Below are 23,929 nucleotides of genomic sequence, written 5' to 3'. Positions count from 1 at the left end.
AATTTCCCCAAGCAATCTGCACATGACCAAGCAGATGCTCTTGCAATCTCCAATCACACAGTGATACAAATTCTTCTGAAGACCTGAAATTTCATCCATACAAACTGGCAGCAGTGCAAACACTTAATCCAAGTGATTTTGTTTCATGGAACAATGCACGTGAAGCCTTGAGAAATTCACAACATCCTTGTGTTCTTCACCTATGAGACACATTTTCATTTGTCTGGATGTGTGAATGACCAGCCTCTTCCTATAGAACTGTGACTGGAGTGCACTATTTAAAATTGGCATTATTGGCCCATGGTTTGTCGATGACAACAATTGGGCAGTTATGGTCACTTCAGATCATTATGTCTACATGACTGAGGAGTTTTTCTTCTTGAAACTGAATAAATGGATGTGGGGGATGTCTTGTTCCAACAAGACCATACTATGGCTCACACAGAATGAACATAAACGACAATCTTGTCTGAACAGTTCCCTGACCATCTCATCTCTTTGAGAGGCAATATACAGTGGCCTGCATGCTCGCCAGATTTGGCCCCTTTTTGGTGCTATCTTAAATCCTTGGTGTATACCAATTGTCCACAGACCCTGGGTGAGCTGTGGAACAGTATTTGTGCTGCTATTGCCAACATAGACGGAGACTTGCTGGACAAAGTCAACCAAAACTTGTTATTTTGATTCTCCACATGTATTGACCAGAATGGAGCCAATCTTAAAGATATAATTTCAAAACCTAATCACTTAGGTACCTCTATGTAAAGAAAAGAGAATTAAATTGATATCACCACTACTCCAAGTTATATTATTATTATTATTATTATTATTATTATTATTATTATTAAACAAGGGGGGTTCCTGTATGGAATGAGAGATTCAGTCTTTAAACTTTAACTATTATAGTACAGTTATCCTACTTTATATACTAGACAAAGTCTTCCAAGGTCATGTATGAAATAAATCCAACTTATTACTACACCAATCTCCTGTACAAAACAAATTAGGAAATTATGACTCAGATGTGCTTGACTAAAATTCTTACATTACATCTTATTTCTGCAGTATATATTTTCACAATGATTTGCTTACTTGGCACTCTGCATGTACAGGAAGCAGTTGAAAGAATCAAGCTGGCGCCAAATTCATTGTGACGAAGCAATTTTTACCCCTGATAACACTTTTGTAATGTGTGAAATGACATCCTGCACAATGAATCAACAACTACATTTACATTCAACTGGATGTGATCTCCAATTAGCAATGAATGTAAACACTTGTGTGTGTCTGCTGTTGCAAAAGTTCAAATAGTGGTTTAAAGCTACTGTTGCAGTTTATGAACTTTATTGTGTTAGTAAAGTCACAAGAGTCACTGTTGTCTAATTCTTTTTAGCATAGAGAGTACAGCTCCTGTGTAACTGAGTTAAAAATGGCAGCTTCTTTGACAAGGCAAGCTCCTTAAACAGTTACAGTGCAGCACTACGGTCATTTGCCAACACCAAAGCTACCAATGTGCATGGAAATGGGCTCACTATGAAACTTCCACAGTTGAATCTTCCCAACAAACACCAGCTGCTTTAGCAAAACAGTAATCATCTGTTTCTAATAATGTGGTCTCACCTGAAATAGCTGTCATCATCGGTAATGTTCCCAATATCATAATAGATGACTACGTGAAATCGGTAACTGACATAATTTCTGGCATCAATATTATGCACTGCTCTCGTATCGGGAGGCACCATTTGTATTTTTAAAAGAAATGTTGAAAATACAGATTGATTAGTAGAAGAGAATAATTTGTGTGTTATAGAGATAATGACACCAGTGAGGCATTTTAAAAGTGCCAGCACTCGAGTTATCTTTTCTAACGTATTTCCATTTATTAGTAATGCTGTAATAGTTAAAAAATGTCTAAATGGGACATATACTACCAGCATGTCAGATATTCCAATCTGCTCCAGGGTTCAGGGAAGCTCTTGTATAAAACCATTTTGTTGCACTGCTCAATACATATTTGACGATTTAAGCAAGGTATCATTCATGATACAGATCCCCTATCAAGGAAATTATTTCTATGTGTAAATTACCATGGATCACGTTGTGTGTCATCATTGCAAGACATTGATTTGATTTTGATATTAATAAGGATATTGCCTACAGTTCAGTCATCACTAATAACAATATTTTTTTCCAATGAACACCAGATTTAAAAAATCTGTCAAACGAAACTGTCAATGTGTTTTCTATGGAAACTGAAGACTTATGTGAATTTAGCATGACTGACAAACCTAATTCTACAGCTCATATAGCGTGAAGTGCAGCACGTACTACTGACGCACTACCTGCATCTGGCACTACACAACAAATGATGACATGATGGATACAGATTCTGAATGTGGTTCATCAGTATCATATTCCCCAATGAGAGGTGCACCACTGGTGGAAAATATCCATAAAGATTACCTCCTGTCTTCAAAAGAATTCAAAAGATTACCTCATGTCTTCAAAAGAATTCCAAACCTTTTTGAAAACATCAGAAAATAATATATAAGTCACGTGCATACAAATAAATCTACAGCACTCCACAGAAACATCTAACCTAATGCAGTTTAATGTGAAATATCAGACTGATATTGCTTTCATACAAGAACCGTATCGTTATCAACAAAACGTAGGCGGAATCACTAGAGCCTACAAGATATTTAGTGCAGATGACAAGAGAAAGGGCGTCCATACCGAAAACCAATAAAGATATTGATTACGTAATAATCAGATGCAGTATTTGTAGCAATAGTACACTGAAGTGCCAAAAAAACTGGCATAGGCATGCATATCCAAATACAAAAATATGTAAACAGGCAGAATATGGCGCTGTGGTCGGAAACGCCTGTGTAGGACAACAAGTGTCTGGTGCAGCTGTTAGATCAATTATTGCTGCTATAATGGCAGATTGTGAAGATGACAGGGACTTTGAGCTTGGTGTTATAGTCGGTGCACGAGCGATGGAACACAGCATCTCTGAGGCAGCGATGAAGTGGGTATTTTCCCGTAAGACCATTTCATGAGTGTACCATGAATATTAGGAATACAGTAAAACATCAAATCTGACATCGCTGCGGCCGTACCATGATCCTGCAAGAACGGGACCAACAACAACTGAAGAGAATCATTCAACGTGACAGAAGTGCAACCCTTCTGCAAACTGCTGTAGATTTCAATACTGGGCCATCAAAAAGCGTCAGTGTGTGAACCATTCAATGAAACATTATCAGTATGGGCTTTCGGAGTTGATGGTCCAGTCATTTACCCTTGATGACTGCATGACACAAAGCTTTATGCCTTGCCTGGGCCCGTCAACACTGACATCGGTCTGCTGATGACTGGAAACATGTTACCTGGTCAGACAAGTCTCATTTCAAATTGTATCCAGCAGGTATGGAGACAACCTCATGAATCCATGGAATGTGCATGTCAGCAGGAGACCATTCAAGCTGGTGGAGGCTCCGCAATGGTGTGGGGCGTGTGCCATTGGAGTGACATGGGACCCCTGATACATCTAGATACAACTCTGACAGGTGACATGTACATAAGCATCCTGTCTGATCACATGCATCTATTCATCTCTATTGTGCATTCCAACGGACTTAGGCAATTCCAGCAGTGCAATGCAACACCCCACACATCCATAACTGCTACAGAGTGGCCCCAGGAACATTCTTCTGAATTTAAACACTTCTGCTGGCTGCCAAACCCCCCAGACATGAACATTATTGAGCATATCTGGGATGCCTTGCAACGTGCTGTTCAGAAGATATCTCCACACCTTGTACTCTTACAGATTAATGGATAGCCCTGCAGGATTCATGGTGTCAATTCCCTCCAGCACTACTTCAGACATTAGTTGAGTCCATGCTACGTCATGTTGCGCCACTTCTGCATGCTTGCGGAGGCCCTACACGGGCCCTACTCAATATAAGGCAGGTGTACAAGTTTTTTTGGTTCTTTAGTGTAAAATCAAATATATGATTTTTCATGTCTAGTGTGTACTTAGATATCACAAAACACAATGAAGATGACCTGAGAAAAATTGATGACACAATAACCTACAATAAAGGAGGTGGTTTAGTAACTTATATGGATAGCACTGAGAGATCTAGCATGTGGCATGATACAGTCACGAACTCCAAAGGAAAACACATGGAAGAATTTCTGGCTTCCACTAATCTATACCTACTGAATGAGGGGAATCTTGGACTAATTAGTAAAGGACAGAGCAATACTGATTTAACTATGGCCACCTCTCATCTACTGCCGACACTAAGCCAATGGAAGCGTGGTGAAGAAGATAGTTGCTCCGACCGTAACTTTATTACTTTTAGCATAGTATCATGCCCAATGGCATACGCTGGTAGCATAATTCAAACTGAAGTATTTACTGTCAAACCTGAGAGACCTTGATGGGTACTTGTTGGAAGAACTTACAAATATTTACCAAACACAGACTTACACAACTTAAAAGAAATAGACCAGAATTAGGCAGCAAAAGCTCAAGCAGAAACAAATGCTGAAACTGTACTCACAGAATTTGAAGAAGTTCTAGATACCTCATGCAGTAAAGCATTCAAGATACAAAACCAGTTGAATCATAGAACTTGGAGACAATCTGTCCCCTGGTGGACATTTGAATTAACTGCAATGCGAAGGGGGGAAAAAACACGTGAAGGTGAATTTATGAAAGGACAAAGGATAGCAAACATATGAGGCTGCTACAAAGGCAACAATATCATAAAGAGAAGAAGGATACAGCACAGCTACACAAAGAAAACCAGTTCTGAAAGCAATACTGCAGTTTGACCACAAAAAATTACCCTTGGAATGCAGTCTCGAATTATATCAGGAAAAAGCAGAAATAATACTCCAATGACAACACCCATGAAAAGTGATAACACAACAGCAATGGATTTGACCAAAACTGCCACCTATTTGTGTCTGGGGATGATCAAACTCAAGACACGGAACACCATAAACTAATAAGATCTCAAACACTACGACCCAACAGAATGGTACATGATGTAGGTTTCACACACAGAAATAGAGGAAATATAACAAACTTGCCTCAAAACAACACTTCTGGTGAAAATGGTGTTACTAATAAGATCCTTCATCGACTGTATAGCTTTTTTCCCTACTATCTTACTGCTTTATATAACAGTTGACTAATGAACAGATGCTTTCTGAGACTGTGGAAAAGAGCTAAAATAGAACACCGTCTCAAAATTTGTAAAGAAAACAGCATGAAAGTGTCCAAATTATGTCCCATCAGCCTTCTGTATACAGAGGGAAAAGTATTGGAAAAGCTATTCATTAGCAGAATTATGCACCATGTCTTTTCTAAGGATCTCCTAAGCAACAATTAGTATGGATTTACTCCACACAAAGGGACAGTTGATGCATTTTTGGCTGTCAAGAACTTCATAGAGTAGAGCATATCACAAGGACAGTATATAAAATGGTCAGTTTTGATGTTCAGGGAGCTTTTGCTGCAGCTTAGTGGCCCATCACCATTCAAGCACTACTAAAATTTGAATGTTCTAGGAACTTGTGTAACATAGCAAAAAACTATTTCAGTGATAGAACAGCAGTGTTGGCGTTTAACAGCATCAAACTACGAAAGAAGGCGACAATAGGGTGACTGCAGAGGTATCTCGCTGTGGCCCTGGTTTTTGGAATATACAGTATAATTCTCTGCTTAATTTGGATTACAAAGCAAATACAAAAACAACAGCATCTGCAGATGACTTAATTATGTTGACCAAAGCAGATATTGTCATTACTGCTGAGAAGCTCTGCAATAAAGTAATGGAAAAAAATCACAGTTTGGACCCTAAACAACAAAATCCATTTTAATGAGCAAAAATCGAAAGTAATGCTAATAACAAGGAGAAGGCATAAAGATAAAGTAACAGTTAGTATTGTTCTAAGCAATGATGTTTTGCAACAAGTTAAACAACTGAAATACTTGAGTGTAAATACTGATTCTAAATTTATGTTTAATGAACATATACAGTACATGACTGAAAATTGCACGAAACTTATACATTTTTTGTCTAAATGAGAAAGGCTCACCTGGGGGCTTGGTTCAGGAGCAACGAAAATAATTTACAAAGGCACTATACTATCAATACTGGCATACACAGCTCCTGTTTGGATTCACGCACTAAGAAGAAAATATAACTGCGTGAATATTCATAGATTCTAGTGCCCGATCAACATATATAGACAGAAAAAATAGTAGAATATGTCAAGATGTGACAGTCTTTGGGCAATATAATATTCAAGTAAGCTTATCAGAATGAAGTGTATAGCACAGGATGGCACATACTTACATAAATTAGGGACAGTAACTTTTGGCAATATGTTCATTGCTGTTTTTAATATTACTCGGCAAGAGTGCGTGCATACGCGCGCGCGCGCACACACACACACACACACACACACACACACACACATATGGTCTTAGAGGTTGTGTCGGGTAGGGTGGATAGAGGGAGAAAGGAGTGGGAAGTAGAAGGGGGGTTGGGGAATGGTAACTGACAGCTCTGAGAGAGGCAGTAAGTGTGTGGGATAGAAATATGGGAGACGCAGCAGGTGTCCAGGATAGGAATGTGACACATGGATACAGGAGCCACAGAGTTCGTGCCGTTCATGACGACGTGGAGTGGATTGATTGGGAAATGGTGACATGACAGAGGAAGGGGAGACTGTCAGGCAGTGGGTATAAGTGCATTCTGTAAGTGGAAATTGAGGCTAGGAGGATTACACAACCAAAGGATATGTGGCAAGGATAACTCCCTTCTGCACAGTTCAGAAAAGCCAATGCTGCAGGAAGGATCCAGATGGCATATGTTCACCTCAAGTGCACTGTGTCTGCTCAGCATTGTGTTCTGCCATTGGGTGACCAACTCTGCTCTTGGCCATAGTTTGGTGGTGGGCATTCATTCTGTTGGACAACTGGTTGGTGGTAATGACCACATAAAATTATGTGCAGAAATTACAGAAGTACTGATATCTGACATGGCTGCTTTTACAGGTAGCTGTGCCTCTGTCAATGACTCAATGGCTCTAATACAGCATGTGGCAGCATTCATAGCATAATTTGACTTGTGTAGAACAATGACATACTGCAGGAATGCGCACCAGCTCGTACTGCATTGGTATACTAATAAGCTGCCATTTTGAGTGTGACAGTGATATGAAGCAGTAGAGTGCACAGTATCATGCCTTTGCTGTTGAAAGTTATTTCAAGAATAATGACTCTGTTATTGCTACCCAGTGTTTATTTTGGCAACATTTCAACTTGGGACATCATGGGAAAGTTCCAGAAGGACGGACCATTCTGAGGTGGATACATGCATTTCTGTTTGCAATGGCAAACTGGGAAGAAGTGAAAGAACTGTGCGGACACTACAAGCCGTGGAAAATATTCGTGCTGCACTATTGTGTAGCCCAAAAAGATCTGATCGTCGTCATGCGCAAACTGTGCATATGTCCGATCGCTCATTCGGGAGAATATTGCACGAAGATCTTCATTTTCACTTATATAAGATGCAGATTGTTCAGGAAACAAAGCCTCGCGATTGCGTTTCACGCGAAACATTCTGTTTAACCATGGGATTTCCTTCGCCAAATCCACAAATGTTGCACAAAATCCTGATGTCAGGTGAAGCTCATTTCAGTGAGTAAACAGAATAAGCGTTATTGGAGTGATGTAAACCCGCATGAACTGCTCATCAAGCTCTTGCACAGTTCTCGTGTAACAGTGTGGTGTGGAGTTGCTTCCTTTGGGATTATTGGCCCTTACTTCTTTGAGGATGACAGTGGTGTGGCTGTAACTGTCACCAGTGAATGCCATCTAAAGATGCTGCAAGAATTCGTTCTTTTCCAATTAGGTAGGGTCGATGTGGATGTGGAACAATTATGGTTTCTACAAGGCGGGGCAATCTCGCATACAGCCACAATTTTCATGGATTTCTTGTGAAAGACATTTCCCGGTAGAGTAATTTCCCGATTTGGAGACATTTCCTGGCTGCCTCGCTCACCTGGCTTTTCATGTGCAGACTTTTTCCTTTGGGGCTACCTGAAGCAAGAAGTGCTCTGAACACGTTGTGCCACCATTCCTGGGTTGAAGGATCACTTCAGAAGTGTCTTCGGCAATGTTCCAGAGGATATGTTACGCCGAGTTGTGGAAAGCATCCAACGCTGCCTAGATGAATGTGTTGTGCAGAGGGGGCATCAGTTGACAGGAGTCATATTCAAATAGTAATCCACGCAATGGACAATGACTTACACATTAGTAAATGGGATACCTTTAACTATTAATTGACATAAGAGGTAATAAATAAATTACAGTTACTGCCTGTTTTGTTTTTAATATCTTACTATGAACGCTGCCGCACCCTGAATTTGGTGAATTGGCTCCTAATCTTGTTAAAGGATCTGAAAGCTAGCAAAATTTTTATTCTTTTTTGTTGCCTGTCAATGACTAAATGCTTATACTTTTTGGTGAGTTGTTTCTTCTACTCCAAAATTATTTACAGTACACCAGAATTTTGTGAAAATTAGTTAGAATACAAAGTAAGAGCCACTTGTCCGGCTTTGAATGAAAAACTTGTATTTGAAAGCTGTTGTATAGATTAAGAGTAAACTGTTGTAATGAACTCTATACATACACGATTCCAGTTGCTGAAATAACCAAATTACTTTTAGCCAAACCGCAATGTCTTTCCGAGAAAAATAAAGAAAAGAGAAAAGCAACTTCCTTTGCTGCTGATTTCAACACAGATAAAACCACAGACTCAAACACATCAACATGGTTTACTGATCCAATTCGAGAACCTGGCTTCAGCCTACATTTTCAGTGAAAGGGCAAATAGAACATTAACAATGCATGTAGACTACGAATTATATATTTCACAATACCACTAAAAAATTCTGCTTGAACCCATGTACTTCAGAACACACTGCTCTACTGACTGAACTGCCAAAAATAAATGAACAAAATATTAGGAAAGTCTTCATCGGAGAAAAATTCCATGAAAGAAAGATAAATTTGTTCTATTGTAGATTAAATAGTCCATCTCTGTAGCTGAGTGGTCAGTTAATCTGCCTTTCATGCAGAGGACCTGTATTCAATCCGTGGTCATCCCATAGATTTTTTCTTGGTAGAAGAACTGAAACAGGGTGCAGTCTAGCCTTTTGATGCCCACTGTGGAGCCACTTGAGTGAGAATTAGCAACACTAAAGACTGAAAATGACAACTGCTAGGAGAGTGGTGTGCTGACACCAACAATCCTTGTCCACACATAGCACATCTCTATGAACTGTCTGGGAGAAGTTGAGGTACTCCTGTGGCCAACAAGATCCCCATACCTTCCCCCAACAGAACATGTGTAGGGTCACCTTTGAAGTTAACTCTGCCCCAGGATATCAAGTATCTGTTGCAACAGTTTTGGGCCAGCCTGCCCTAGGCAAGGATATAAGGACTTTATGATACCCTCCACAACAGAATCAGTGCATGCATCCAGGTCAAAGGGGGTGTAACGTCATATGATAAGTGGGCTCATATAGCCAAGTTCTTTGTAAACTTGACTTTATTTTATAACCACTGAAATAACAACATATACCCTCTCAATCTGTGAATTTTAATTTCTTTTGCTCCTGTTCCTCTGGGAGCTTCAGTTTTTTTTTGTCAGATGGTGTAAAATATGATGTCAATGTGCATCATTATCTAGAAAATAAAAAGTTATATGAGAATTTTTTTACAAAATTTGATAAACTGACAGAGGGCTGGTGTGCCGGTCAGCCTGGATGTGGTTTTTAGGCAGTTTTCCACATCCCACTAGGTGAATACCGGACTGGTCCCCACATCCCGCCTCAGTTACATTTGATACATGCACTATTTCATAATTTACAATAGAGACAGACAGCTGGGGTAAACTGATTCCATCCCAGGGAGTACGGGGTGGTGGCAGGAAGGGCATCTGGTCACCCCTTCAGATTAAGCAAGCCAAATCTGATTGTCACAATGCCAACCCTGCGGAAACTGCGGGACAAAGGCACAAGCGAATGAACGATTTGATCATAAATGACACATGTGCAATGTCCTCAATACATTGCAAGTGTTCGCCATTGACAGAACAGTTTTTTGTGTAGTTGTGAGTGCTAAATAAATATGAATGTTGACACACTGTTGGTGCTCATATGATGGGTGCTTCCATAACCAAGGCAGCCGAAGTGTTTGGTGTTTCAAGAGACACCGTACCAAAGATTTATATCACATACAGCGAAAGCAGAAACTTAAGTCATAACATGGTTGAAAGTATACATTGAGTAATCATGACATGTAGTCATTGAAGAGGATTGTGACGAAAGTTGGAGGAGGACAGCTACAAAAGTCAATGCAGAACTCACGTGTTGCAGCTGCAAACCTAGTCAGCACCAAAACAACACGAAGAGAGCTCCAGAAGAAGGGCATTGCAGGGTGAGCTGGAATATCAAAACCACTCATCAGCAATGCAACTGTGAGTAACAGGACAATGTGAAGCAAAAGCCATAAAACCTGGATTATGGAACAATGAAAGAATGTCATTTGGTCAGCACCAAAACAACACGAAGAGAGCTCCAGAAGAAGGGCATTGCAGGGTGAGCTGGAATATCAAAACCACTCATCAGCAATGCAACTGTGAGTAACAGGACAATGTGAAGCAAAAGCCATAAAACCTGGATTATGGAACAATGAAAGAATGTCATTTGGTCAGCACCAAAACAACACGAAGAGAGCTCCAGAAGAAGGGCATTGCAGGGTGAGCTGGAATATCAAAACCACTCATCAGCAATGCAACTGTGAGTAACAGGACAATGTGAAGCAAAAGCCATAAAACCTGGATTATGGAACCAAATTCATCAGGTCTTAACATTATTGAGCTTTCGTGATCTACTTCTGAGAGACGGGTGTGTGATCGCTGTCCACTTCCATCATTGTCACCAGAAGTCACCACTGCGGAAACAATGGTATAAGATTCCCTTGAAAACCATGCAGAACCTGTATTTATCCTTCTTGTGATGACTGGAAGCTGTTTTGAATAAAGAAGATTTTCCTACAAATTAGTTATGGTAATGTGGTTATGCTAGTGGTGTTTCCATATTTTTGTCCACCCTCTGTATTTGCAGATGATGCATCATGCTGACTGAATGTAGTAATGCAGACAAAATTTCAAAAAACCCTTCCGTGAACTGTGTAGCATGCACAGTGGAGTAGCAGTTAGTGTCGCTGGCTGGCATGCATGAGTCCCCAGTTCATATCCACTTCTCAGCAGTTATTTGTTCCTTAGTTTAATCATTTCCCGAAGTTTCTCAAACTTTCTTACATTTTTGAGTTTGTATATTCTGGAATATTTAATATACTTATACATAGCAGCCTTCTCTGTCTAGAAGTTCAGTTCTGTTCAGCCTGTACTGTGGTGTTAGAAATTACCATGCTTTTAGTGGTAAGTATTGTACTTTCATTAAGAACCCTGGTTTTGGATTTGGACTGGAGTGTGCTAACAATGAGACATTGTTTGGTAGAGGCAATAGGTACTTCAAAACATCTACATTACAATGCCTCCAATTAGGCAATGTAAAATCAATTGCCGAGACAGACAGGAACCATAATAGAAGAAGTACATTATTTCAAGATCCATGACCATTCAGGATATCAACGGATTCCAGAACAGCACCAAGTCAGCTGCATATTAGGCATCCAAAGACGCTAGTCAAGATGTGTCAAAATGGTTGAAAGGATTTGATTGATTTGCCAAATATGGTAGGTGAGATGATGTGATGTGTTTAGCAACTGTGAATTTTTACAGATGGCACAACCCAGCAGAGGTTTGAGAACAATGAATAGAAGCCCGATAGCTGGGACAAAGTCCTGCCTGACCTGGGCAGATGAAAACAGTAACAATCAACAGCAAATCCACTTAGGAGAACAACAATTGAGGAACAGGGCGCAACATCCTGGGAAATGATGCATTCTTACATACAGAATGTACTGACCCTATGCCACATTGTGAATTTGAATGCAATAGAAGTTGACAAAAGCTCATACTTGATGAAGGGTGTCACAGAAGACATGTACCAAACAATGGAAAATCCAGGATGGAATAATGAAATTATTATGAAATGGATAGATTGCTACTCACCATATAGTGGAGTTGTCGAGTCGCAGACGGGCACAACAAAAAGAGTACTAAACAAGGAAGAATCTGGCCAAAAGGCCTTCTCCTTAATTAGAAAACACACACACACACACACACACACACACACACACACACATCGTCTCTGGCTGTTCTGTTTCGGCTTCTTTAACAAGATGTGTCCCTTGTCAAATGTTCCTGGAAAATGTGCAAGGAAGACCTTCCTTTGAGCTTAAGGAGGTGCTAGTCTCTTCTCCATTTCTAGCACTGTATGATGGGAACGGGGAGACAGAACTTTACACATATACAATGTGGTTATAAGACAGGTGCAGTTCTAGTGCAAATAAAGGAAGGCACTGAAAAAGTAACAGCTTATGCTTCCAGAGTACCCTCCATGACTAAAATAAACTACTTTACACTGAGAAAGAGTGCCTTGTGGTAGTTTGGGCCATCGATAAGTTTGTGTCCAATTTATTTGGAAAACCATTCACCATCGTGATGGACCACTATTCTCTATGCTAGGTGACTAGCCTGAAGTATCTGTAGGGGTTGACTGGCAAGACAGGCACAGAGGCTTCAGGAGTATGTCTCAGTGGTATACAAAAGTGGATGCAAACACAGGGACATTGACTGCCATTCAAGGAGTCCTTTGGCACAAAACAGCAGTGTGGATGAAATCTCACTCATCATTGCACTAAAATGATTTTGCTGCTGAACACAAGGAAGATCTAGCAGTGCAGAAAACTACAGAAGCCTTGAGAAAGGACGACTCAGCCAAAGGAGAATTTCAATTATTAAACAGAACATTGTATAACAGGAAATACGATCCAATGCTCGAAAATCATGAAGCTTTGATGGGAGGGGCTATCTCTGTTGCTTATCACAGCGAAGAGTGTATGATAATATGACTAGAATGTGAGTATGCAAGTATTGTGGCATAATGGTTAGTGTTGCTGGCTGGCATGCTGTGGGTCACCAGTTAAAACCCAACCACCAGCAGTTACTTGTTATTAAGTATTTATTATTCCCGGAAAGTTCCTGAATTTTCTTATGCTTGCATATTCTAGAATATTCTATGTATGTATAAATAGCAGCCTCTCTTTTTAGGAGTTATGTTACAGATGTGTGCTGGTGTTTGTAATAAAGAAGTTTTCAGTGCTAAGTGTTATATTTCATTAACAAGCTTGCTTTCAGATTTGTCTGAGACATGACATTGTCATACGTGGCATAGAAAAATTAGATACCTGGTTCTACCTACAGTGATCAAATTTAAATAATTTAAATATTTAAAAAGCCCAACTGATGTAATTTAAAACCAAACAATTAAAAATAAAATTCAGATATTCCACAACGATCAGAAACTATAGGAAGTAGACTGTGTAAAATTCTTGGGAGTGTATCCGGATGGAAACCTGTCAAGGTTACCACATATTGCACACTTGGCAAATAAATTAAACAGCCTGGCATTTGCTATGGCAATCTTAGTTAACACAACTAATGTGCGCACAAGAAAATGGTATATCATAGTTACTTTGAATCGGTGGTGAGTTACGGCTTTATCTTTCCAGTAAACACAGGATACATTAATAGCATACTGACCTTGGGGAAAAAATTCAGCAATAAGTGCAAAGAAAGATCAAGAGTGTCTTGTTATCCATTATTAAGTGATCTAAACACATTAAGTGTCCTGTTCCTTTACATATATAAACTAGTTCTTTTCACACACAACAATCCTGATCTACTTTTATTAAATAACTTCTGGAATATATTCAATACTGGGAATAAAGAGAAATTCGTGCTTTGTATCGACAGCTTACAGATCACTGGAATGACAATTTGTAACAAATTAAAAGCTAAAAATATAAGTGAAGATCAAAAATAATGTGTCGAAGAGAAAAGTGTACAGCGAGCTATTCCAAAACTGTTTTGTCTCAGTAGAGGAATTCTTGAATGATATTATGATTATTTGAACAAGAGACAATAAAAGGCACTGGAAAACATAAACCTATAAAGAATTTTTTTTACAATGATCAGTACTCATGTAGTGTGCAATATTAAATGACATCTTATAGTCAATGTGTATGAGACCAAAATACCCTAAAACTAGAATTTAGTTAAGTATAATTTTGGCAAGTCTCCCTTATAATAAATCACTCATTTAATTCATATGTTGGCAGACAATAAGCATATGAACCAGATTCTTTCTCGAGGAGGGAAAAGTCGGGGAAAGTTTAAAAGAAAGGGCAGATCACTCAGGTTCCAGGATGAGAGGGAGAAAGACAAAGACTTACCATCCCATTCATTTATCAGGTTCCATTGACCCCACCAAGAAGGTGACTTTCAGAGTTATGGACCAAGTTAATATATGGATAAACAATACGACGAGAAAATCACAGAAACGTAATCTGTACACTGCAGTAACAACAACCTGTCACTGCATTGTTTAATAGTATTTACGACAAATAAAAACTAGTAAATTAGAAATAAAATTGCTGGATTCTCAGTTTTAACAAACAGCTGTTGTTTATGTCTTACTGGCAACTTAAAATTACATGGGCAAATGCCTATTTACAGTGCTGTGCTACTTGTCATGCAGCTCTACAATGAACACTTCAACTTGATAAAAGAAAAACTGTGGCCAAAATAAACCTCAAGTCTATGATAGCTTTGTTACAGGAAACTGAAAACAAAGTCTGACAGTAACATCACAGAGGCATGCACTCTAAGAAATCTTGGCAGGCTTATAAACTGTAATGCAGCACTGAAGTCACATTTTAGATGGTATAGAAAAATCTATAGAAAGGTTATACATAAAGCAAAAGAGCTGAATAATGACTTAATTATCAGAAAAGGCAGCAATAAAACCAAATGCATTTGGAATGTCATAAACTAAAACATAGGTAAATCCAAAGTGACAAACAAAAGTCCCATTATAAAAAAGGAATGAAAAGTTGTTGAAGACCCTCAAGATGCTGTTAATATCCTTAATGACTACTATATTAACATTGCTCAAAATCTTACCAAGAGCTTGGGAAACTAAAAGTAACAAACATAAAAGTTCCCGTGGATAAAAGAACAATCTTTTTGTACCTAGTTACACATTCAGAAGTAAGTAATGCAATTGATAAGCTGAAAAATAAAATGGCTTGTGGATGTGATGTCATTCCTGATAGGGTCATAAAACATAGTTCAGACAAAATAATAACTGAACTAACTGATATTAATAATATATCCTTTAAAACTGGTGAATTCTCTTCTGCACTTAAAAAATCAACAATAAAGCCACTTTGTAAAAAAGATGTACATATAACATACAAAATTACAGACCATTGTCACAACTATCAAGTTTTGCTAAAGTTATTGAGAGGACAATGTATGAGACACTGTTGAGTTTCCTGAACAAATGTGAAATTCTTACTAATGCACAGAATGGTTTAAGGAAAAACCGGTCTACTTATACAACTGTATATCACTTTGTAGAACAGGTTTTAATTGCATCAGATAATGATGAATTAAACTGCGGAATATTTTTAGATCTATCCACAGCATTTGACCTCATTAACCATGGCCTACTGCTAGAGAAGCTGTACTGTTATGGAGTCTGTGGGAAAGCATACAATTGGTTTAAATCACATCTGTGTGACAAATATCAATGTGTTGAAATAACTCAAAATGGGTGAAAGTATTACTCAACATACAAGTAAGTTAACTGTGGTGTACCTCAAGGTTCTGTTTTAAGCCCCCTGCTGGCTTTTATTAACGATTTTCCAAACTTCTAACAAGAGCTGAATCAGTACTTTTTGCAGATGATACAACCCTGTTTATCAAAGGATGGAGTGAAGCTGACACCCAAGAAAAAATAACTGCGACAACTAGTGAGGCAGCAGAATGGTTCAGGGACAACTGTTTAATTACAAACAACAAAAAACCACATGGATGTATTTTACACACATAAGAAACAAAGTAAAAAATATGATACAAATAAAGATAGGAAATTGTATAATAGAATAAACATCTTCCACAAAATTTTTGGGTCTATGATTGCACGACAATTTAAGATGGGAAAAACATGTTGAATTATCGAATAAAAAACTTAGTACTTGCTGTTGTACATTAAGAAAACTTAAAAGATACTGCAATTTTGAAACAGTATTATGTGCCTACTACTCTTTTATACATAGCCTTATAAGGTATGGTATTCTATTCTGGGAGAATAAAGCATTTACAAAACACTATTTCAAGCTCCAAAAGAGAGTGTTGCACACAGAGATATACGTAGAGAACTATTTAAAAAATTAAAAATTTTCACCCTCCCTGGTTGACTCATTTATGAATCTATTTATTCTTTTTAAGTAACTTCAAGAATTCTCTACTCTAAACAGTGAAGTACATACATATGAAACCAGAAACAGGCAGACATTCACTCAAAAGCCCTGTATCAAGATAGTGTTACGTATCTTATAAAAATAATGTTCAATGCCTTGCATGTACAAATTAAAAAACTACAAAGCGTACATAAATTTAAAAAAGAATTAAATAAACCATTATTAAGCAAAAGTTACTACAGTGTTGATGAATTTCTTTGACATCAAAAGAGACAGGCCTTATCATTTGATTTATTCCTATGAACTATTGTTATTCAACCTATATGCATAAGGAAGACACCAAATTTGTGTAATGAAAAAAGAAAATGTTATTTCCTTTATAAACTGCTCTCTCTCTCTCTCTCTCTCTCTCTCTCTCTCTCTATATATATATATATATATATATATATATATATATATATATATATATAATAGAGGGAAACATTCCACGTGGGAAAAATATATTTAAAAAGAAAGATGATGAGACTTACCAAACAAAAGCGCTGGCAGGTCGATAGACACACAAACAAACACAAACATACACACAAAATCTAGCTTTCGCAACCAACGGTTGCCTCGTCAGGAAAGAGGGAAGGAGAAGGAAAGACAAAAGGATATGGGTTTTAAGGGAGAGGGTAAGGAGTCATTCCAATCCCGGGAGCGGAAAGACTTACCTTAGGGGGAAAAAAGGACAGGTGTACACTCGCACACACACACATATCCATCCATACATACAAGACACAAGCAGCTTGTGTCTTGTATGTATGGATGAATATGTGTGTGTGTGCGCGAGTGTACACCTGTCCTGCCAACCCGAAGTTTGGTACAGATTTATTGATGACATTTTCATGATCTGGACTCACAGTGAAGAAGAACTCCAGAATTTCCTCTCCAACCTCAACTCCTTTGGTTCCATCAGATTCACCTGGTCCTACTCTAAATCCCATGCCACTTTCCTTGACGTTGACCTCCACCTGTCCAATGGCCAGCTTCACACGTCCGTCCACATCAAACCCACCAACAAGCAACAGTACCTCCATTATGACAGCTGCCACCCATTCCACATCAAACGGTCCCTTCCCTACAGCCTAGGTCTTCGTGGCAAACGAATCTGCTCCAGTCCGGAATCCTTGAACCATTACACCAACAACCTGAAAACAGCTTTTGCATCCCGTAACTACCCTCCCGACCTGGTACAGAAGCAAATAAGTGGGTTACGTATTATTTCCTTCTCCTTCCCTCTTTCCTGACGAGGCAACCATTGGTTGCGAAAGCTAGAGTTTTGTGTGTATGTTTGTGTTTATTTGTGTGTCTATCGACCTGCCAGCGCTTTTGTTGGGTAAGTCTCATCATCTTTCTTTTTAAATATATTTTCCCACGTGGAATGTTTCCCTCTATTATATTCATATCATTAATTTGAATCCAACAATCACGTTTGTTATTGTTATTGTCACTGTTACATTTCGTAGTCTTTTCTGTCATCTTATTTCCTCCTTCTGTTTTTGCCAGCAGTTTTACTTTCTATTCACCTTCTCCTTTTTTACCGTAATCCAGTATACAATATACTCAATAATACGTAATAATACGTAACCCACTTCCAAACCATAACCAAAAAATTTTTTTTTCCGCTTTCAACACTACCGCTGCTATAAAATCCACCGTTTCCAGTTCACAAACAGTTCCTTTCAGCTATTAAACAACCTTTTCGGCTAGTTTTAATATCTTTTGCTTTATTTCCATTTCCGTTTTTCTCACATCATCGATCATTTTTAGCCGCTTCCCACAGGTTTTAACGTCATTATTTCTTCATCAGACAATTGTTAGCTTCATTTCCATAATCTGCCACCACCAAACCACCCTTTTAATACATCCTCACGTAGTTTTTTCGAAATTTTCCCGTATTTCTCCACCCTTTAACGTGTTTTGGCGGCAACACAACCACCTAACCTTTGTGCACATCATTATCTACCTACACAAGTTCACCACAGGATCAACATAGCCCAGCTCTAACCAACACTTTTTCGCCTTTTTTCACAACAGATCTCCATTTGCTTTCTAGTTTTACCTTTATCTCTCCCCACATATTTTTATATTTATTTTCATTTTCATTTCAGCCTCGTGTTCCACTTTCCACCTTCCAGTACCATGTCACCCTCACAACACCTCCACAATGACCCCATTAAGTTTTATTTACATTCCCTCCGCAAACATGCCTTCGCCCTAGCCAGATTACACTCCCATATTTTATTTTCTCAGGCTTGTCTGACATTTGGCATCACCCCCAAAGGCCTCACACTTAAAGTTCCCATCTCTGGCTGCAACCCTTCTTTCCATCAGTCCCTATACCAGTTCCAAACCGAACAATCCATTGCCCTCACCCACCTAATCCTTCACCTACACATCCACTCAGCCAATCAACACACCCATCAACTCCTGTCCCTAATAAAAGTCCTCAATCTTTCCTCTCCCACATCCACACCGGTTGTTCAGAGCATCCTCCTACAGGCCAACCGCAAATTAGAAAAGCATGCCACCCTCCACCTTAAAAAACTATCCAATCTCCTGGTTTCCCACCTCCGGAAAGGCAACTCACTCACCCTTCACAACCTTTCCAGCAAACCTCAACCTCCTCTCATTGCACACAAACCCAGTCTCTCCCATCTACTCAATCTCCCACTTCCAGCTCCACTCCCTCCAAAACCTCAAAACTCCAATCAACACAATCTGGAACCACAACACCCCAATTCAGTAGTTAACCTCTCCTCCAAACCTCTCTCCCAATCCGAAACCTCTGTCCTATCCAAAGGCCTCACCTTCAGCCCCACTCCCAGATTTAACCAAACAGCCCTTGTCAAAGATTTACTGTCCTACACCCGTACTCTCTGCTGGAAATATCACTTTGCCACGAAGAAAAATGATCCTAATCCTACTCCCAATGATCCAACTCCCCAAGATACTATCCAAATTGAACCATGCCTGGAACAGTTCCGTCCTCCGTCACAGCGGGACCCACCTCCTCTTCCTCAAAATCACCCTCTCCTAACCTTCCAGGAATTTCTGACTTCCAGCCTTGCCTCTCAATCCTTCTTAAAAAACCTTAATCCTACTCCCAACATCACCACTGCTGAAGCCCAGGCTATCCGTGATCTGAAGGCTGACCAATCCATCGTCATTCTTCCGGCGGACAAGGGTTCCACGACTGTGGTACTTGATCGTCGGAAGTATGTGGCTGAGGGACTGCGTCAGCTTTCAGACAACACTACTTACAAAGTTTGCCATGGTAATCCCATTCCTGATGTCCAGGCGGAGCTTCAAGGAATCCTCAGAACCTTAGGCCCCCTACAAAACCTTTCACCTGACTCCATCAACCTCCTGACCCCACCAACACCCCGCACCCCCACCTTCTACCTTCTTCCCAAAATTCACAAACCCAATCATCCCGGCCGTCCCATTGTAGCTGGTTACCAAGCCCCCACAGAACGCATCTCTGCCTACGTAGATCAACACCTTCAACCCATTACATGCAGTCTCCCATCCTTCATCAAAGACACCAACCACTTTCTCGAACGCCTGGAATCCCTACCCAGTCTGTTACCCCCGGAAACCATCCTTGTAACCATTGATGCCACTTCCTTATACACAAATATTCCGCATGTCCAGGGCCTCGCTGCGATGGAGCACTTCCTTTCACGCCGATCACCTGCCGCCCTACCTAAAACCTCTTTCCTCATTACCTTAGCCAGCTTCATCCTGACCCACAACTTCTTCACTTTTGAAGGCCAGACATACCAACAATTAAAGGGAAGAGCCATGGGTACCAGGATGGCCCCCTCGTACGCCAACCTATTCATGGGTCGCTTAGAGGAAGCCTTCTTGGTTACCCAGGCCTGCCAACCCGAAGTTTGGTACAGATTTATTGATGACATTTTCATGATCTGGACTCACAGTGAAGAAGAACTCCAGAATTTCCTCTCCAACCTCAACTCCTTTGGTTCCATCAGATTCACCTGGTCCTACTCTAAATCCCATGCCACTTTCCTTGACGTTGACCTCCACCTGTCCAATGGCCAGCTTCACACGTCCGTCCACATCAAACCCACCAACAAGCAACAGTACCTCCATTATGACAGCTGCCACCCATTCCACATCAAACGGTCCCTTCCCTACAGCCTAGGTCTTCGTGGCAAACGAATCTGCTCCAGTCCGGAATCCTTGAACCATTACACCAACAACCTGAAAACAGCTTTTGCATCCCGTAACTACCCTCCCGACCTGGTACAGAAGCAAATAACCAGAGCCACTTCCTCATCTCCTCAAACCCGGAACCTTCCACAGAAGAACCCCAAAAGTGCCCCACTTGTGACAGGATACTTTCCGGGACTGGATCAGATTCTGAATGTGGCTCTCCAGCAGGGATACGACTTCCTCAAATCCTGCCCTGAAATGAGATCCATCCTTCATGAAATCCTCCCCACTCCACCAAGAGTGTCTTTCCGCCGTCCACCTAACCTTCGTAACCTCTTAGTTCATCCCTATGAAATCCCCAAACCACCTTCCCTACCCTCTGGCTCCTACCCTTGTAACTGCCCCCGGTGTAAAACCTGTCCCATGCACCCTCCCACCACCACCTATTCCAGTCCTGTAACCCGGAAGGTGTACACGATCAAAGGCAGAGCCACGTATGAAAGCACCCACGTGATCTACCAACTGACCTGCCTACACTGTGATGCATTCTATGTGGGAATGACCAGCAACAAACTGTCCATTCGCATGAATGGACACGGGCAGACAGTGTTTGTTGGTAATGAGGATCACCCTGTGGCTAAACATGCCTTGGTGCACGGCCAGCACATCTTGGCACAGTGTTACACCGTCCGGGTTATCTGGATACTTCCCACTAACACCAACCTGTCAGAACTCCGGAGATGGGAACTTGCCCTTCAGCATATCCTCTCTTCTCGCTATCCGCCAGGCCTCAATCTCCGCTAATTTCAATCTGCCGCCGCTCATACCTCACCTGTCTTTCAACATCATCTTTGCCTCTGTATTTCCGTCCCGACTGACATCTCTGCCCAAACTCTTTGCCTTTACAAATGTCTGCTTGTGTCTGTGTATGTGTGGATGGATATGTGTGTGTGTGCGAGTGTAAACCTGTACTTTTTCCCCCTAAGGTAAGTCTTTCCGCTCCCGGGATTGGAATGACTCCTTACCCTCTCCCTTAAAACCCATATCCTTTTGTCTTTCCTTCTCCTTCCCTCTTTCCTGACGAGGCAACCGTTGGTTGCGAAAGCTAGAATTTTGTGTGTATGTTTGTGTTTGTTTGTGTGTCTATCGACCTGCCAGCGCTTTTGTTTGGTAAGTCTCATCATCTTTCTTTTTAAATATATTTTTCCCACGTGGAATGTTTCCCTCTAATATATATATATATATATATATATATATATATATATAAACAAAGATGATGTGACTTACCAAATGAAAGTGCTGGCAGGTCGACAGACACACAAACGAACACAAACATACACACAAAATTCAAGCTTTCGCAACAAACTGGTGCCTCATCAGGAAAGAGGGTAGGAGAGGGAAAGACGAAAGGATGTGGGTTTTAAGGGAGAGAGTAAGGAGTCATTCCAGTCCTGGGAGCGGAAAGACTTACCTTAGGGGGAAAAAAGGACGGGTACACACTCGCACACACACACACATATCCATCCACACATATACAGACACAAGCAGACATATTCAAAGACAAAGAGTTTGGGCAGAGATGTCAGTCGAGGCAGAAGTGCAGAGGTAAAGATGTTGTTGAATGACAGGTGAGGTATGAGTGGCGGCAACTTTAAATTAGCGGAGATTGAGGCCTGGTGGATAACGGGAAGAGAGGATATATTGAAGAGCAAGTTCCCATCTCCGGAGTTCGGATAGGTTGGTGTTAGTAAGAAGTATCCAGATAACCCGGACGGTGTAACACTGCGCCAAGATGTGCTGGTCGTGCACCAAGGCATGTTTAGCCACAGGGTGATCCTCATTACCAACAAATACTGTCTGCCTGTCTCCATTCATGCAAATGGACAGTTTGTTGCTGGTCATTCCCACATAGAATGCATCACAGTGTAGGCAGGTCAGTTGGTAGATCACGTGGGTGCTTTCACACGTGGCTCTGCCTTTGATCGTGTACACCTTCCGGGTTACAGGACTGGAGTAGGTGGTGGTGGGAGGGTGCATGGGATAGGTTTTACACCGGGGGCGGTTACAAGGGTAGGAACCAGAGGGTAGGGAAGGTGGTTTGGGGATTTCATAGGGATGAACTAAGAGGTTATGAAGGTTAGGTGGACGGCGGAAAGACACTCTTGGTGGATTGGGGAGGATTTCATGAAGGATGGATCTCATTTCAGGGCAGGATTTGAGGAAGTCGTATCCCTGCTGGAGAGCCACATTCAGAGTCTGATCCAGTCCCGGAAAGTATCCTGTCACAAGTGGGGCACTTTTGTGGTTCTTCTGTGGGAGGTTCTGGGTTTGAGGAGATGAGGAAGTGGCTCTGGTTATTTGCTTCTGTACCAGATCGGGAGGGTAGTTGCAGAATGCGAAAGCTGTTTTCAAGTTGTTGGTGTAATGCTTCAGGGATTCCGGACTGGAGCAGATTCGTTTGCCACGAAGACCTAGGCTGTAGGGAAGGGACCGTTTGATGTGGAATGGGTGGCAGCTGTCGTAATGGAGGTACTGTTGCTTGTTGGTGGGTTTGATGTGGACGGACGTGTGAAGCTGGCCATTGGACAGGTGAAGGTCAACGTCAAGGAAAGTGGCATGGGATTTGGAGTAGGACCAGGTGAATCTGATGGAACCAAAGGAGTTGAGGTTGGAGAGGAAATTCTGGAGTTATTCTTCACTGTGAGTCCAGATCATGAAGATGTCATCAAAGGAGTTGAGGTTGGAGAGGAAATTCTGGAGTTCTTCTTCACTGTGAGTCCAGATCATGAAGATGTCATCAATAAATCTGTACCAAACTTTGGGTTGGCAGGCCTGGGTAACCAAGAAGGCTTCCTCTAAGCGACCCATGAATAGGTTGGCGTACGAGGGGGCCATCCTGGTACCCATGGCTGTTCCCTTTAATTGTTGGTATGTCTGGCCTTCAAAAGTGAAGAAGTTGTGGGTCAGGATGAAGCTGGCTAAGGTAATGAGGAAAGAGGTTTTAGGTAGGGTGGCAGGTGATCGGCGTGAAAGGAAGTGCTCCATCGCAGCGAGGCCCTGGACGTGCGGGTTATTTGTGTATAAGGAAGTGACATCAATGGTTACAAGGATGGTTTCTGGGGGTAACGGATTGGGTAAGGATTC

General features: G+C 40.8%; 1 protein-coding gene across 5 annotated transcripts in view; it reads right to left on the bottom strand.

The window, feature by feature from the left end:
* Positions 1-23,929, bottom strand: part of LOC126190657 (cap-specific mRNA (nucleoside-2'-O-)-methyltransferase 2) — a 306,338-nt gene that overhangs the window by 5,651 nt on the left and 276,758 nt on the right. The gene's annotated exons all lie outside the window — the stretch shown is intronic.

Source organism: Schistocerca cancellata, chromosome 6 (assembly GCF_023864275.1).
Source record: "Schistocerca cancellata isolate TAMUIC-IGC-003103 chromosome 6, iqSchCanc2.1, whole genome shotgun sequence".
Taxonomy (NCBI): domain Eukaryota; kingdom Metazoa; phylum Arthropoda; class Insecta; order Orthoptera; family Acrididae; genus Schistocerca; species Schistocerca cancellata.
This window is presented reverse-complemented; position numbering and strand designations above follow the sequence as displayed.